The 15,529-nt window shown below is 41.3% G+C and overlaps 1 protein-coding gene across 4 annotated transcripts in view; it reads left to right on the forward strand.

Annotated features, from left to right (window-relative positions):
- The window catches only part of nphp4 (nephronophthisis 4), a 516,026-nt gene that overhangs the window by 90,616 nt on the left and 409,881 nt on the right, over nt 1-15,529 (forward strand). The window lies entirely within an intron of this gene.

Genomic DNA, 15,529 nt, shown 5'->3' on the forward strand with positions numbered 1-15,529 from the left:
TTAAAATTTTCAAGGCCGAGCTTGGCAGATTTTTATTAGGTAAGGGTATCAAGGGGCATGGAGTAAAGGTGGGTAAATGGAGTTGAGGTACAGATCAGCCATGATCTCATTGAATGGCAGAACAGGCTTGAGGGACTGACTGGCCTGCCCCTGTTCCTATGCTCCTATATATTAGTGATACATAGTGGACAGACTTTCAGAATGACATTTGAACTGTGGTTGGGGTTATCAATGTATATGTGGTTGACAAATATTTCCATTAAATCTCTTATTTCTGCAGTCACGTGCCTGATTTTAGTCTACTTGGCTATAGTGTTTGTAAAGGAATAGGAGAAAAAAAAATATTTTCTCTTTCAAATAATATAATTTTGAATATTGACTACTTGTTTCCACATTTTAGCCAGGTATCTATCACAAAAATGTTAAGAATTTTGATCACAGTGTCCACATATCAAGGTGATCCAGGTAAAGCATCATTAAGCAGTTTGCGTCAGGATGCTAAGGTCAGGTTTCTATGTCGATAATCAAGATTCAGATTTAACCCCACCGCTGTTTATTTTATGTGTCGTCCCAAAGTACCACACTTAGATTTTCTTGTGAAAGATATTCTTGTGGGTTCGGTTTTTCATCAAAGTATTTTTCCAAAATCATTTGACTTGCAACTAATTTAAAGATGACATTCTGCTAAACAAATAGGCTTGGATTTTGCATTGAGAATAACGGCTCACCGTAAAATAAGCATGTTGCTGTGCATATCTGACACTCCTGAGTGTGCTAATCATTTATTATTTTCAGCAATGCACCATGGTACTGGGACTGTCCAGCAGGCACAATCTAACCAAATTTTATGCTGACATTGTGCATGCATAGTATATTCAAACTCATAATAATGTTGGCAAATTAGTTTATTTCTTTGCAGACTGTTGCACATCCGTAATTCAGAGCTTAGAATACTCTGAGACGGCACTTCTATATTCCAGCTCTGAGAGCGTGGCACTTAAGACCCGTGACCTCTGAGCACCATGCTCATCTTTTTAAGGTGATTCTACATCGTGGGAGTTCAACTGGAGACCACCTCTTATTTATCCTAACGTCGGCTGAATGTCTGAACCAAAGTTTGGGGGAGCTGAAGGCATTGTAGACCCACGAGATGTCTGCAGTGGCCGCTGGATTCGGGAAGCCGGCCCACGGGCATTTTCTCTTTGAGTCACTGCATTACATAGTGGAGCCCAACACACCTGTAGACAATGCCTCTTAATGTGCAATGTAAAAGATGGCGAGTGGCACATGATGGGATAATGCCTTTACTGGCATGAGTGTGTCTCATTGGAGAACAGTGGGGAAAAATATGCTTGCTTCCCATACCTCTGACTTCTACTTTTCGAGACCTACACCTCCATTATAACGTGCCACTTGTGGTGGGACTGCCGAGCCTTTCTGGCAGCACAGTCTTGACGTAAAAGTGCCCCGATAAAACTACGTTCATATTTTGAAGAATTTCTGTAGAGGGCAGTGTTGCATCAGTGAAGAGAACTGAATGTTCACCAGTCTAAACTTCTTGTTCCTTCTTACATTGGTGAATGAGCAGATCACTCATTACCTTGATGTTCTTACTTCACACTACAGCTGTTTCCTGGTGATGCCACAGCAGGTTTGCTGCAGGCTCTCATGGTGCATAATTTTCTTCATTAAAACCCCTTTTCCTTAATCCTAATCTGAATGAATGGCACCGAAACACACAAAAATCAGGATTGTTGCAGACTTGTGTGTGTTGGGAAGGAATCCCAAGCTTTGGATCTGAGGATTATGATGTTTTGAGTTATCTTGCTTTTACAGGGGATAGTAGATATGTAAGTGACATGAAGTGTTCAGTGAATTCCAGGACGCATTGCAGATTACTTTTCAACACACGTTGAAAAACAATTTGAGATATTGAAAGTTACTTTATCTTTGTTGCAGGCTTATATAGGATGGCATTCAAAAATAGAACATAATGTACCCTTCCTTCTAAAATACTTTCTAACCTTCTCAGTCAGCTTTGTGAACTTCTTTACGTTTTAGGTGAATACAAGGTTTTTTTTAATGCTAAGCAACATCATCAAACATCGTGCACTGTTAACTTGTCTTCTACTTTATTTTAGTGCCATTTTGTGTTCCGATAAGCTCAAAGAAAGTAGTTTAATTTAGGTAGCTTTGAAATTCTGCCAATGCAAGTTTGTTTTCCTTATGTTACTTCTCCTCGCGATGTTCTGGTTATTTCTCACTTTTCCTCTCAGAGTTGTTTCCATCATACACCATCATGCAGCGGGTTTATTGGGCAGCAGACCTTTCTCTGACGTGTTATCAATGACCAGCAGGAGGCATGGACCTCTGGAGTGATTGGGTCACAATGACGTAGTGGAGGGTGGATTAACTTCATTTACTCTGTGTTATTTTTTGAAGCTCTGATGTTTTAGGTGTGCCATTGTGCTACTTGCACTGGAAACTGGAAAATTCAATAAAACCCACAGGACTACTGTGGCAATGGGAATAAAAATCTCCTTGTTTCACCCAGGGTAGTGAGAACAGGGTGAACGGGAAATTAATTTTATTCCCATGAATAAATTATAGGTTCTGAAATTATTACCTTCCTTCCATGGATAAAATATAGTGCGCAACTTTATGGTACTATCTGTTCTTTCAGACGGGACTGGTGTGATCTTACTGTATCTTTTAACCATCCCTTGGAGAAGTATGCCGCTCTCTTTCTGCCATTTAAACTTTGTTACAATTTAAGCCAGTTCATTGCTTAAGAGAAGTAAACTCTGCAGGATGACAAAACATGTTTTTATTTATAAAATTAAGACTTGGCTCTGAAAATGGTTGGGAAAATTATTTCAGTTTTTTTAAGCTTTCGGATAACTTGTAAAGTATGCAGAAATGCTTTTCCCAAGGACAAGCATCTATGCAGTTTGTCTCCACTACCTACACAAATGTTTAGTACCTGAATATTATCGTTAGGATCTTTCAATTCATTCAAAAATAGATTCCGTGTGCAATGCTACATGTAGAAATTACTCTCCATTTTCTCAGCACTTTCTACTGCCTTTCCCAATTCATTTGCTTGTTTCACTGTTCCCAAAAACATCAGCACTCGTTACTGATTCCACATTTGGTCTCAGTGATTCCGTGCATGTTCTCACCGCTGTATTCTGAACAGTCTGTGGTCTATACTTTAGTGTTAATTGCTTTTAGGCTTTGGTGCAATGGTGATCCCTTTACCTCAAAGTGATTTTTGATGCCAAGTTCTAAAACCCCAGAAGTGTCAGCTGAGAAGAGGAGTAGAAGATGAGATAATGTAGACTATGACGATCTGGTTCATCTTGTCCCGAACAGTAGAACCAGAGGTCACGGCCTGCGCATGAAGGAGGGTAAATTCAAAACTAATCTGTGGAAACAGTATTTCAGTGAGTGAGTGATCAGTTGATGGAACAGGCTCCCTCGGGAGATGGTAGAAGCAGTTAGTATTGATTAACTCAAATGCAAATTAGTTATAGATTTCTTTCAGTAAATAACACTTTGGGAAAGAGTATATGAGTAATTTTAGACATGATGTGGTAACTGTAGCTTGCTTGGGAGGAACAGATGACTGTGGACCCAAAGCTCTCCACCACCGGGGTTTTTCTTGTGTCATGTCTGGGTCTGCTGATAATTAATTGATCTACCTTGATCGCTGTGATTAGTCAACAACTCCGTTATTGTTGTATCATGTGACTACTCGGATGGTATTCGGCAAATGTGATGGACCTTGGTCTGGCAATTCCTATGTTCCTATTATAAAATCCAGAGTGTTGAATGACCCAGATTCCTTGGGCAAGAAATTTGCCGATTTTGTGGCCAGTTTTTGGCGCTATTTCACCATATTTGGCAAAAACCTGGTCGGCGGGAATGTCGTGCACCCTTTTGCAGCGGCGCTTTCCATGTACCGCTGGTGAGGAGGAGCGCCGCCATGCAAGACCTGAAAAAGCGTTTTCGCCAAAAATTTGGCTCTCTCTGCACCCAGAATACCGACAGGGAAAAGCCTGTTGGTGCAGCCCTACCAACAGTGTTAAGTATGAAGACCTGCAAAAAGGTAAGTTAAAGTTTTTATTTTTGAATTCTTTTTCAGCTAAGGGTTTTGTGAATGTTTTGTGAATTTTTTTGGGGGTGTTTTTCCCCCCTCCCAAGGCCTCTTTCACAGCGCTATCGGCCTTGGACTAAAGTTGCCGAAATTAGCGGTTTGTGCCGCGAGTCCTTGTGCAATGCTGATTTTTACCGTTGCGCAAATTAAAGGTTGAATATCCGGCCTAATATCCGGTAGCGAAACGAAAACGGTAATTTTGGTGAAAAAGTACCGTTTTTGCTGAAAAGCAAACTTCTCGTCCCTTGTATATAACGATAGTAAGATTTCTTGTGGACGTCACCATTACAGTGAATTTGTCAGTGAAGTGGGATATTGGGGAGGGGAATGGTAAATACTAGATCTAAATGTAGGGTAACTGTATGCAGGGTTTAGAATAATGTTTCAATTCAGAGCACATGCTGCTGTGAGGCTTGATCCAGTTGTCAAGTACAGCAGTTCAAAATTACATGTTCTGTTTAAACACAGTACAAGGCTTGCCATCAACATGTGTTCTGCCACTTTATCACAAATTCCAAACTACTAAATGCAGCAATCCACGTACGGCATTTGTGTAGGGCAAATTTTAATTATGCCATTAACTGTAATTATGCAATTCAAATTTTACACAGCAACGAGAAGAGACCATGAAACTTAATGTTTTTTATCGAGTACTTTACAGGTAACGCAGACTGAATGCATAAATAACTGATTTGCTTCAAATAATTTCTAAAGCTGTTCATCCCTGAGCTCTGTATTGCTGCCAAATGCAGATAAGCAGGCCAGCGCACTGGATTTCTGGTGCACGAAATATTTGTGAAATGGGGTTCTGTGCTGTGCCTTGGAAATGTACTTGACATTGAGACTTTTCTGGAGATGCGAGTGCTATCGCACGAACTTCAAAGTTTATCATTATGTAGGCACGAGGAAAAAAGAAAGTGCTTTCCAGCTGCTGCCTGTTTGTTACTGCAGGGCTGGTAAGTACTACTTAATAAGGCCCCAGAGCAGTTGGACTGTCATTTACTAGTTGCCGTGTTTTTGCGAGCATTAATATTTCTACTTGTGGTGACAACATTGACAAAAAAAATTGGCTATAATAGTGTGAAGGGGTTGTGATATATTTTACAGTGATTTAGTAATTGTTAAAACAATATACTGCAATGATTGTCAGATGGGAACAATTATCATCTGTTTAGTATCATCAGCGCTCTCTCTATTAGCTGAATTGTACTTGCAGAGATACCATAAGTTTGCACAAACAGTACTTTGCACAGAACTTTGTTACAAGGTTTTTGATTTTTTACATTGCTCTTATAAATATTTAAGTGCACCATTTCATGTTGGAAATAGCATTTTTCTGTAAATCTGTCTCCCTAAAGAAGCAGGGCTGATGTTTTCGAGGCTGTGGCATTGGGTTTTATCAGCTTTGTTGCAGCCACTAAATCTACTGCTATATAAAATCTTTTCCTCTTGTGAGAATGTTGAAGAAAATTCTACAGTTGGGTTGACCTGGGGCCGAGCGGCCGGACCTGGGGCCGAGCGGCCGGACCTGGGGCCGAGCGGCCGGACCTCGGGGTGGGGGGATGGCAAGCGCTGCAGCTCGTCATTAGAGGGAAAGTTGCGGTAATGGCAGAAAAATGGACTCATTGTTCACAATGACACAGCGCAGACATGTGGGGAACACTGCATTCTTCGATTGTGAAGAGTTGGAGGTCCCGCTATAGGAGCTACACTAGAGGAGGGTGGCTATGTGGGCCTGAAGGCTCCCTTGTACCTAGCTGCAAATGAGGAAGGCATGTGGTGGTATCAGTAGCGAGGTGAAAGTAAGTGTGCTGCTGCACACTTCTGCACACACTATCTAGTGCTCACGAAGCATAACGCAAACTGAAGTTGAGAGCTGCTGCACCGTCTGGGAGGTACCATTTCAAGCATTGAACTCAATTATTGCCCTTTTGCACACACTCTTTCATTATTTCTAAGTTGCATGCCACATTCCTCTTGAAGGTGGAGGTAGCAACTGGGGAAATACATACACTGTGGTGTTCCTTTGCTGCCGAGAGTTTCTCAGTAAGATCAGCAGCCAAGTATACAAAGAATGGTCTCAAAACCATTCACCAACTGTTTCTTCACCTTCAAATAATGCAGGCACTGTAGAATGCCATGCAATGAATGCATGATAGCTGCTTCCTGGATAATGAACACTGATGTGAATCTGTCATCAGGGACAGATTGACTGAGCATTTGATCAGAGAGTCAGCAGGATTTGTGAAGGGTAGGCCATGCTTGACTAATCGAATTAAATGTTTTAAGGAGAACATTAATGAGGTGTCTATGGATGTTGTCTATATGGATTTCCAGAAGGCATTTGATAAGGTTGCGCACAAGAGATTATTAGCAAATATGAGAACCCATGGAACGGGAGGTAACCTTGTGACATGGGTTGGAAGATAGGACACAGAGAGTAAGGGTGAAGGGAATGTACTCTGAATGGCGGGTGTGACAGGTGGTGATCTGTACTGGAGCCTCAGCTTTTCACCATATATATCAATAACTTGGACGAAGGAATAGAGCATTGTATATCCAAATTTACAGATGGCACTAAATTAGAAGGTACAGTAAATTGTGTAGATGGGACCAGAAAGTTACAAAGAGGTATACTCTATCAAATCCTTTCATAATTTTGAACACCCATATTAAAATTCCCCTTTTCTTTCTTTGCTCTAAGAAAAACAATCCCAGCTTTTTGGTCTTTTGGTACAACCGAAGTCCCTCACTTCTGGTATAATTCTGGTAAATCTCTTCTGTTCCTTCTCCAAGGCTTTCACATTCTTCCTAAAGTGTGGAGCCTAGAATTAGACACAACACTCAGTGATTTATAAAGTTTTAGCATAGCTTCCTTGTCGTGGCTCAGTAGTAGCACGCTCACCTCTGAGTCAGAAGGTTGTGGGTTCAAGTCTCACTTGAACATAAAATCTAGGCTGAGGGAGCGCTGCACTGTCAGAGGCATCGTCTTTCAGATGTGTTGGCCAATATTTATTCCTCAACCAACATCACTAATGTTATGTATTGATGTGTGTATCGTCCTGGTACCTTAAATGTATAATAAGCACAATGGTACACCAAAGAGGGCACTATGGTGGGAGACCTGAAAGTACCTGCAAGAGGCAGTATAAAAGGCTGACCACCACACCTGAGAGTCACTCTGGAGCTGTTCAATAAAGGACCAAGGTCACAGCAGTTAGATCAACACCAGACCGTGTAGAGTCAGTGATTTGTGTGCTACATACATCACAACTAAAACAGATTATCTAGTCATTATCTCATTGCTGTTTGTGGGTCCTTGCTGTACGCAAAATCGGCTGCTGCATTTACTATATTACAACAGTGACTACACTTCAAATGTACTTAATTGACCAAGGACATTCTGAGGCCATGAAAGGCAGTATATAAATGTAAGTTCTTTTTTCTCTTTGCTTTTGTAATCTATGTCACTATTTATAAAGCCAAGGGCCTCATATGGTTTTATAAGAGCTTTATCAACTTGTCCTGCCACCATCAAAGATTTCATAGAAATTTACAGCATGGAAGGAGGCCATTTCGGCCCACTGTGTCCGCTCCGGGTGACAAAGAGCTATCCAGCCTAATCCCACTTTCCAACTCTTGGTCCGTAGCCCTGTAAGTTAAAGCACTTCAAGTGCACACCCAAGTACTTTTTAAATGTGGTGAAGGTTTCTGCCTCTGCCGCACATTCAGGCAGTGAGTTCCAGACCCCCACCACCCTCTGGGTGAAAAATATTTCCCTCAAATCCTCTTAACCACCTACCAATTATTTTAAATCTATGAACTCTGGTTGTTGACCCCTCTGCTGAGGGGAATAGGTCCTTCCTATCCACTGTATCTAGGCCCCATATAATTTTATAAGGTCCCCCCTCAGCCTCCTCTGTTCCAAAGAAAACAAACCCAGCCTATCCAATCTTTCCTCACAGCTAAAATTCTCCAGTCCAGGCAACATCCTCACAAATCTTCTCGTGCAGTCACATCTTTCCTGTAATGTGGTGACCAGAACTATATGCAGTACTCTAGCTGTGGCCTAACTAGTATTTTATTCAGTTCAAGCATAACCTCCCTGGTGTTGTATTCTATGCCTCGGCTAATAAAGGCAAGTATACTGTATGCCTTCTTAACCACCTTATCTACCTGGCCTGCCAACTTCAGGGATCTGTGGACATGCACTTCAAGGTCACTTTGTTCCTGTACACTTTTCTGTGTCCTACCATTAAATGTGTATTCCCTTGCCTTGTTAGCCCTCCCCAAATGCATTACCTCACTTCTCCGGATTGAATTCCATTTGCCATTGTTCTGACCACCTGACCGGTTCATTGATATCTTCCTGCAGTCTACAGCTTTCTTCTTCATTATCAACCATACAGCCAAATTTTATATCATCTGCAAACTTTTTAATCATACCCCCTACATGCAAGTCTAAATCATTGATATATATACCACAAAAAGCAAGGGACCTAGTACTGAGCCCTGCGAAACCCCACTGGAAACATCCTTCCAGTCACAAAAACATCCATCAACCATTACCCTTTGCTTCCTGCTCCCTCTGTCTCTCTGTTCCTGCACCCTCTCTTTGGAAAAAAACAATTTAGTTTATATTGTCTCGCCTCATTCTTTCTCCCAAAATGAATCACTTTACATTTATCGGCATTACATTTCCTCTACCATGCGTCTGCCCATTTCATCAGTCTGTCTATGTCCTCCTGAAGTCTGTTACTATACTCCTCACTTCGCTACATCTCCAAGTTTTGTGTTACCTGCAAACTTTGAAATTGTGCCTCCATACCCAAGTCCAGAAGATTAATATATATCAAAAAGAGCATGGGCCTAATATGGGGTACACCACTATATACTTCCCTCCAGTCTGAAACAAACAGTTCACCATTACTGCCTGCTTTCTGTCCCTTAGCCAATTCCATATACTTTCTGCCACTGCTCTTTAATCCCATGGGCTTCAATTTTGCTAACAAGTTAACAAATGGATAAAGGGAACTGTTATCAGTGCCTATGATGATCAAAAAACAAGGTATGTTCTCTACCTTTTCCGATGTTTTTGGCAGATAGGATTTCAAGCTATTAAGCAGTAACTGTTGGACAAAATATTGCTAACTGCTTCTTGTATCCAACAAGGCTTTGCATTATTTGCAAGGAACCTTGTGTTGGCTGCATAACAATACTCAACTACACTTCAAATGTAATTCATTGGGTGAATTTCTTGAAGATATTTGGATGTGATAAGCCATATATAAATGCAGGTATAGATCTCCCTTAGCAGCATTAAAGGATTTTCCAACTATCCAACTATACCTGCATTTATATATGACTTATCACATCCAAATAGCTCCAAGAAATCTGTAAGATCTCCCCCAAGCAACTTCTCACAACAAAGAAAGAATTGTAGATTTATGGGCCTCTGAAATCGCGTGAAGTGTTTTGCTGCTACATGTTGTAAATGTGGATTGCTGAGTTTATTTCCTTTCCTTCATACCTTGTATAATTGGTCATTCTTTTTTAATGAATAATAGGTTATTTATTTTTTTAGATTGAACCGTATATTTCATTAAGAACCATTTAACTGTATGAACATGGACTGACACCCAAGTCTTAACATGCAGAACATTAGCACCACAGTCTGTGGTAACATTATTCCATTAGAATTTCAAATTATACCATTCAGTTAATATTGTCTCTCCTCATTCTTTCTCCCAAAATGCATTAAATGTAATCTGCCCATTTCACCAGTCTATGTCCTTCAGAACCCTTTCTAACTAGCCTATGAAACAGGGAAAAGAAATGGCAAAAATCTTGAAGCAGAACGGGGAAAGTCAAAAATCAGAAGAGGTGCTATGATCCATTCCTGGATTGGCCCAGCATCCTTCATCATAGGTCCCTCATTTTCACTGTTCCGAAGAGAGTAGTTGGGTGTCAAATGACTTTATGTAACACAGTATTCTATCTCAGCCCTTGCTCCAGGGGCCATTCTCATCCCTTCCCAAATCTGATGGTAAAAATGTGCTCCTTTTCAACATTTTGGGCCTTGGGATGTTTTACTACTATATAATTGCAAGTTTTTAATTATATATAGCCATCATAGTGCTTGCAGCAAGGGTATCTGGCCTTCCTGCTCTCAATGCTCTGCTGTTGGTCAGACAATTGAAATTTTAAACTGCATTAGTACTGTGAAAACTAGCTCGATGCCAGGAACATTTTACAAAAATCTTTGTAAGTACCAGAAAATGACAACTTGTATCAACATCTACAATCTGGGGCAGATGATTGGAATTTTATGTCAAAAAGGTGGCATGCTAACATGAAATCTGTAAATGAGCTTTTTGTGTGTGATCTGAACTGTTAATTATGATGTGAAAATGGCTTTCAGTGTAGAAGTTTAACTAATCCGAAAGCTTTGATGTACAAACAACATTGCAGTCAAGGTCTAATTCCTTGAATTTACATAAAGCTTTTATGGCTAATTTCCTCATCCAACTTTATAATTATGACCCTGAATTACTGACAACCATTGACAGTGAGGGATATTCATTTGGGGCAAAAATTTGCTGTGAAAATCATAGCTAGGGTTGCATTATTGCCTTATGGACTCCCCGTTTTGAATTTGCCAGTGGATTGAATAAAGCATTAATTCATCATGTCAACTTTGAATGCTCATTTTTATCCATTGACAGTAGTGGATAATGGAAGGTTATTTATACTTAACTGACGACACCTAAATGTCTTGTCTATTATCTTTCCCTGTCAGTGCTATGATTTGAAGCCAAGATTTTTCTAGTGACACATTGCTAACAGCCTATTTATTACACATAGAGATAACTTAGTCCCTCATAGGCACATGTACAGACTGTGATGACATATATCTAGGTGATTCTGGGGTGAAAGTTTTAGGGGTTGAAATTCAGCTTATACCGCCACCCGTTAACGCACGCGGGCGGCGGCGGCGGCGGCTCATGGGCGGCAAAGGCCTACCTGCGACAGTAAGCGCCGTCCACGCCCCGGCTGAAATTGAGTCGACTCTTTGGCAGAGGCGCCAAGAGGCAACACTGTGCCAGGTAACTCCACCCGCGTGGTGACGTCATCTAGCATACAACGCCTCTTTGATGCCTCTATCGTGATATTTGCTTTGTACGGCTGCTGTACCGGCAGGTGGCCGTACAGCCTGAAAAAAATGGTGGTTAAACAGCAGAACACGAGTGGAATCGGCCAGAGAGCAAGATAAGTTTTTTTTCTTTATATATTTGTTCATTTTTTCATTAGTTGTAACAGTGGGGAAGTTTGTGTGTGGGGTGAAGTCTGAGGTTTTTTTTTCCCTGTTCTTCCCATTTTCCAGCTAGCATGGTGGCAGCCTCCCGATGTGAAATTCAGACGACCTCCTGAGCTCTCACCTGAGGATGAGTGTGCAAAGCCACTTTTTAGCGCTGCTCTCTCATCTTTGGGTGTAAAAACTGAATTTGGCAGCTGGAGCCTGCACCTAGAGCCTGCACCTAACACCTCCCGGTAAAATCAGCACTCGGGCCGTGACACCGCCTCAAACACGGCGGTCTCGAATTTCGACCCCTTAGTCTTTGTCATTGTTTAACCCTTTCATTGGTATTGAGTCACTCAATATACTCTTTTGACTAAAATATCTGCAGAGCAAAGTTAGCTCACATTTGGTTTGCCACAGTTGTGTGAATTGTGACTGCCTACAGTCATGAACTTTATTTTTAAGGCAGTCAATTCATAATGTTTATTTTTTTGAGGCGGGGGGGGGCAGGGGGAAGAAGGAGATTTCTTTTTTTTACCCCTTTAGGTTTCCTTGTCATACGCATCATACTCTGAGATAGTGGGAAAGCCTTTACTGGTGCTCTTCTGTAACCAGTTGCTATGTGACTCTCCCTGTGACCTTTTATCTCCTTCTCCATAGGGACGCATCTACCCTTCACTCTAATGTACTCATGAGGGTGTGGTTGGGCAACAGGAACACCATGGATGTTAATCACTATCCTACCACTTGGAACTCTTGTACATTGTATCACTAACGTGCTGCTCTCACAGCTACACTAACTTTTAAGAAAATAATGTTTGGGGTGAATTAAGTGCCAATTAGGTGTGAGGGATGAAACACTTCCCCACTTTGGCCACTTTGCATCAGAATCAAGACCTTCCAAGTTAGGTCCATTATTGGATACAAAGTGAAGCCACCTCTTCCCCGACCCAACTAAGTGCCTCAGCCCGCATCTCTGAAGAGCAGTCCCCACACCAGTGGGATTTTTCCATTTCCTACAGCAGTCATCCCAATGAGATTGTCAGTTTGTACCAAATTAGGGGCAGTGGACCCACACCAAACAAGAGTTGTATTGAGACTGCCTAAACTGATCAACGTTCTGTATAATGCAGTCAATTCATAAAGCTGTTTAATGAAATGTAACCAACCCTGATGTAACCAAACCAAATGTAACAGCCCTGAGTGTAGCTGTCTACTTCCCAACAGCTTCATTGAGGTTTGGTCCTGAGAAGACCTGAGTGTTTGGCTGTTTGATAGGACATGATGGTGGGCTAAATGTTTAATTTCCAAAAGGAAAAAATCCGACCTAGTCAGCTCACATTATTTGAACTGCTTACCGTGAAGAGAATTATCTGTAGGGAGAGGTCAATCTGTCTTATTGGCTGAAGGAAATTGCTTGACGAGCAGATGGAGAGTGCACTGTGGCTAGATGCTCCACTTTAGGGGAACTAAAAAATAAATGACATAGAATTTGTTGCCATGCAATATCTATTCTGATGTTCTAGTCCACCCACTGACTGCTAAATTATTCATCAAACACTCCACTTCAAGTTATCCCAGCATGCTATTACTGATCTTGGTCAATACGGAGTAAATGAATTGCTGCAATATCTAGTGCATGTAACCACTTTACTGTGAAAGTGACACAGCATCTTTAAGTAGCATTTTAGAGATTTGCTTCAATTTCATTGCTTCATGGTGAGTCAGTGGGCCAATGAAAAGAAAAGCTATTCTATTGTGTTGTTAGCGCGAAATTTTCCTGCAAGAATCACTCGACACTCTGGGTCGGTTCCAACGCCAAAACGATTTTTATTACGCCGGCGGGGAGAGAGCCTCTGGTTAACTCCAGGCACTCTACTCCACCGAACAAAGAAATCTATCAATATTTATATGTTTTACAACAGTTCATTACAGTTACTCAGCCCACTTCGGCTGGACACAATCCAATCATAATGATTATAGATTACATATAGGTTTCTTTAACCCAATAGAATTCCCCTGATACCCTCAGGTTCGGTTCTTGTCAGCTCAGGTTGATTAATGACCTTGTTATGTGAGGCAGGCCCCCCCCATTATCTCTGTTCCTCGGGGCTCTGCTGTGTGAAGTCCTTGATTAAGGACATTCCATACCAGGTACTATAATGGTTCGTTATAGTTATCTTGTCTCAAGCGGATGATCCAAGGCATTCCCGGTAGTGGGCCTCACTAGGTCATTGCTCGGTCAGCCTCAGTCAACAGTTCATTGCTTGACTAACTGAGTTCCCATCATGCTTGGGCAGCCATTTTATATGTGGCCACTTTAAACCTATATGAGTTTAGATATATTTAGCAGGTGCCTAATGCCTAGTGTTTTGATATATTCAGCAGGTGCCTAATGCCTACAACAGTGTTTTAAAGTGCACCAGTTAAACGGATAATCAAGACTAAGAGCCCGGGACGGCAGCTCCCAAAACTTTCTTTGTGGGGCCTGGATGTGGACTCCTGTAACTTTTCAACTTGCTCAAAAGGCCTCCGCTTCTTACCAGCCAGATGTTACTGAGCTGACCCTCTGTTGCAGATACTCGTCCAGTTCGCCATTAAAATAGCTTTGGGGTCCTTTGTAAGTTAGAGGACCCTGATTTACATATATTCATGAGGCTCCTGCCTGAGTCAAGCAGTCGTATCAACCGTCTAAGAAAACAGCACTATTAATATGGCCACAGGGTGTTGAATGAACGAAAAGTGTACCACTTTGAATTTAACTCGCACCCAACCTGGCTTCCATAATCTGTATTTTTTTTTGAGGGGTGTGGTGGGGTGGGGGGGGAGTTTTAACTTGCATTTATACTGTTTAGTAACTTGTAAAGAAATGTAAATGTATTCCCATCCGTTCCGTGTACTGCTTTCATCTGCAGAGTGCTACATGTAACCTGATTCGTCACCGGTATTGAAATGTATCCTGGAATGGAATGTAAATCTGTTCTTATCTGCTCCATGTAATACCCTTATTTGCACAGTACTACACGTAACATGATTTACGGATTGTACTAAACTGTTCCTTGAAATGAAATGCACGCTAGTGCATTATATGGAACTGCTGTCAGCATTCAAACAAATTGTATGGAATTGCTGACCACAAGGTACTGAACTATTTTCTAATGTATTGTGAAAATTTTATGTGAATAAAGTATATTTTTGGGGAAAAAAAACATTTATACAGCTCCTTTCATGGCCTCCGAACGTCCCAAAGTGCTTCAGTCAATTAAGTTGCAATTTCGGGAAACACTGCGACCACGTTGCGTACAACAAGATCCCACAAACAACATCAAATAAATGACCAGGTAATCCGTTATGGTGATGTTGGTTGAAGGATAAATGTTGGCCAGAGACACAGAAATCTGATGACCTTGAAGGACACCCTGGTACTCATATGGCCTGCTAGGGTCTAGGAACCTATGCTCTATGTGATATCCAGAACCTCTTTTCCTTATAAAAGTAACACAAGTTTATGATGTGTGAGACCAGATGGACAGGCCGTTTTACCTGCACCAACAGGATTTGGATCCAACCAGGACTGATGGTATGCAAGGTTCTAAGTGAAATGAACTTGGGTCTGAATCCATTTCCTGAGGTTATGAACTCATGCCATGAAAGAGCCCCATATCTTATAGAAGCTACATGGATGTCTGTAGTGGGATACTGAAGTGGTACATTGGTGCAGTTAGGAATTAATTTTTGAAATTGGAATTAAGGCACATTGTTGGGACAGAATGGGGGAGAATTTCTCCCTGGAAAGCTTCACCTGTTCCGGGCAGTAATGATGTTTGGTCCATTGAGAGAATTGTTCCATTCCTCAGTACTGGCAACACTGAAATTCACAGATTAATCCAAATGGCAAAAAATGGGAACATGAATAATTCATTTGCATGTCTGTAGTAAATTGCTAAGTGCAGAAAGAAAACTGGTAAATAAGTTGTATAGGCTCTTTGACATAAAATAATCATTGGAGTCAGCAATAAATCCCACAAAAGAGATCTGGAACAATTGTTAGTGGAAAATGATTGAAGGGG

Source organism: Pristiophorus japonicus, chromosome 18 (genome assembly GCF_044704955.1).
Source record: "Pristiophorus japonicus isolate sPriJap1 chromosome 18, sPriJap1.hap1, whole genome shotgun sequence".
In the NCBI taxonomy this organism is placed as follows: Eukaryota; Metazoa; Chordata; class Chondrichthyes; family Pristiophoridae; genus Pristiophorus; species Pristiophorus japonicus.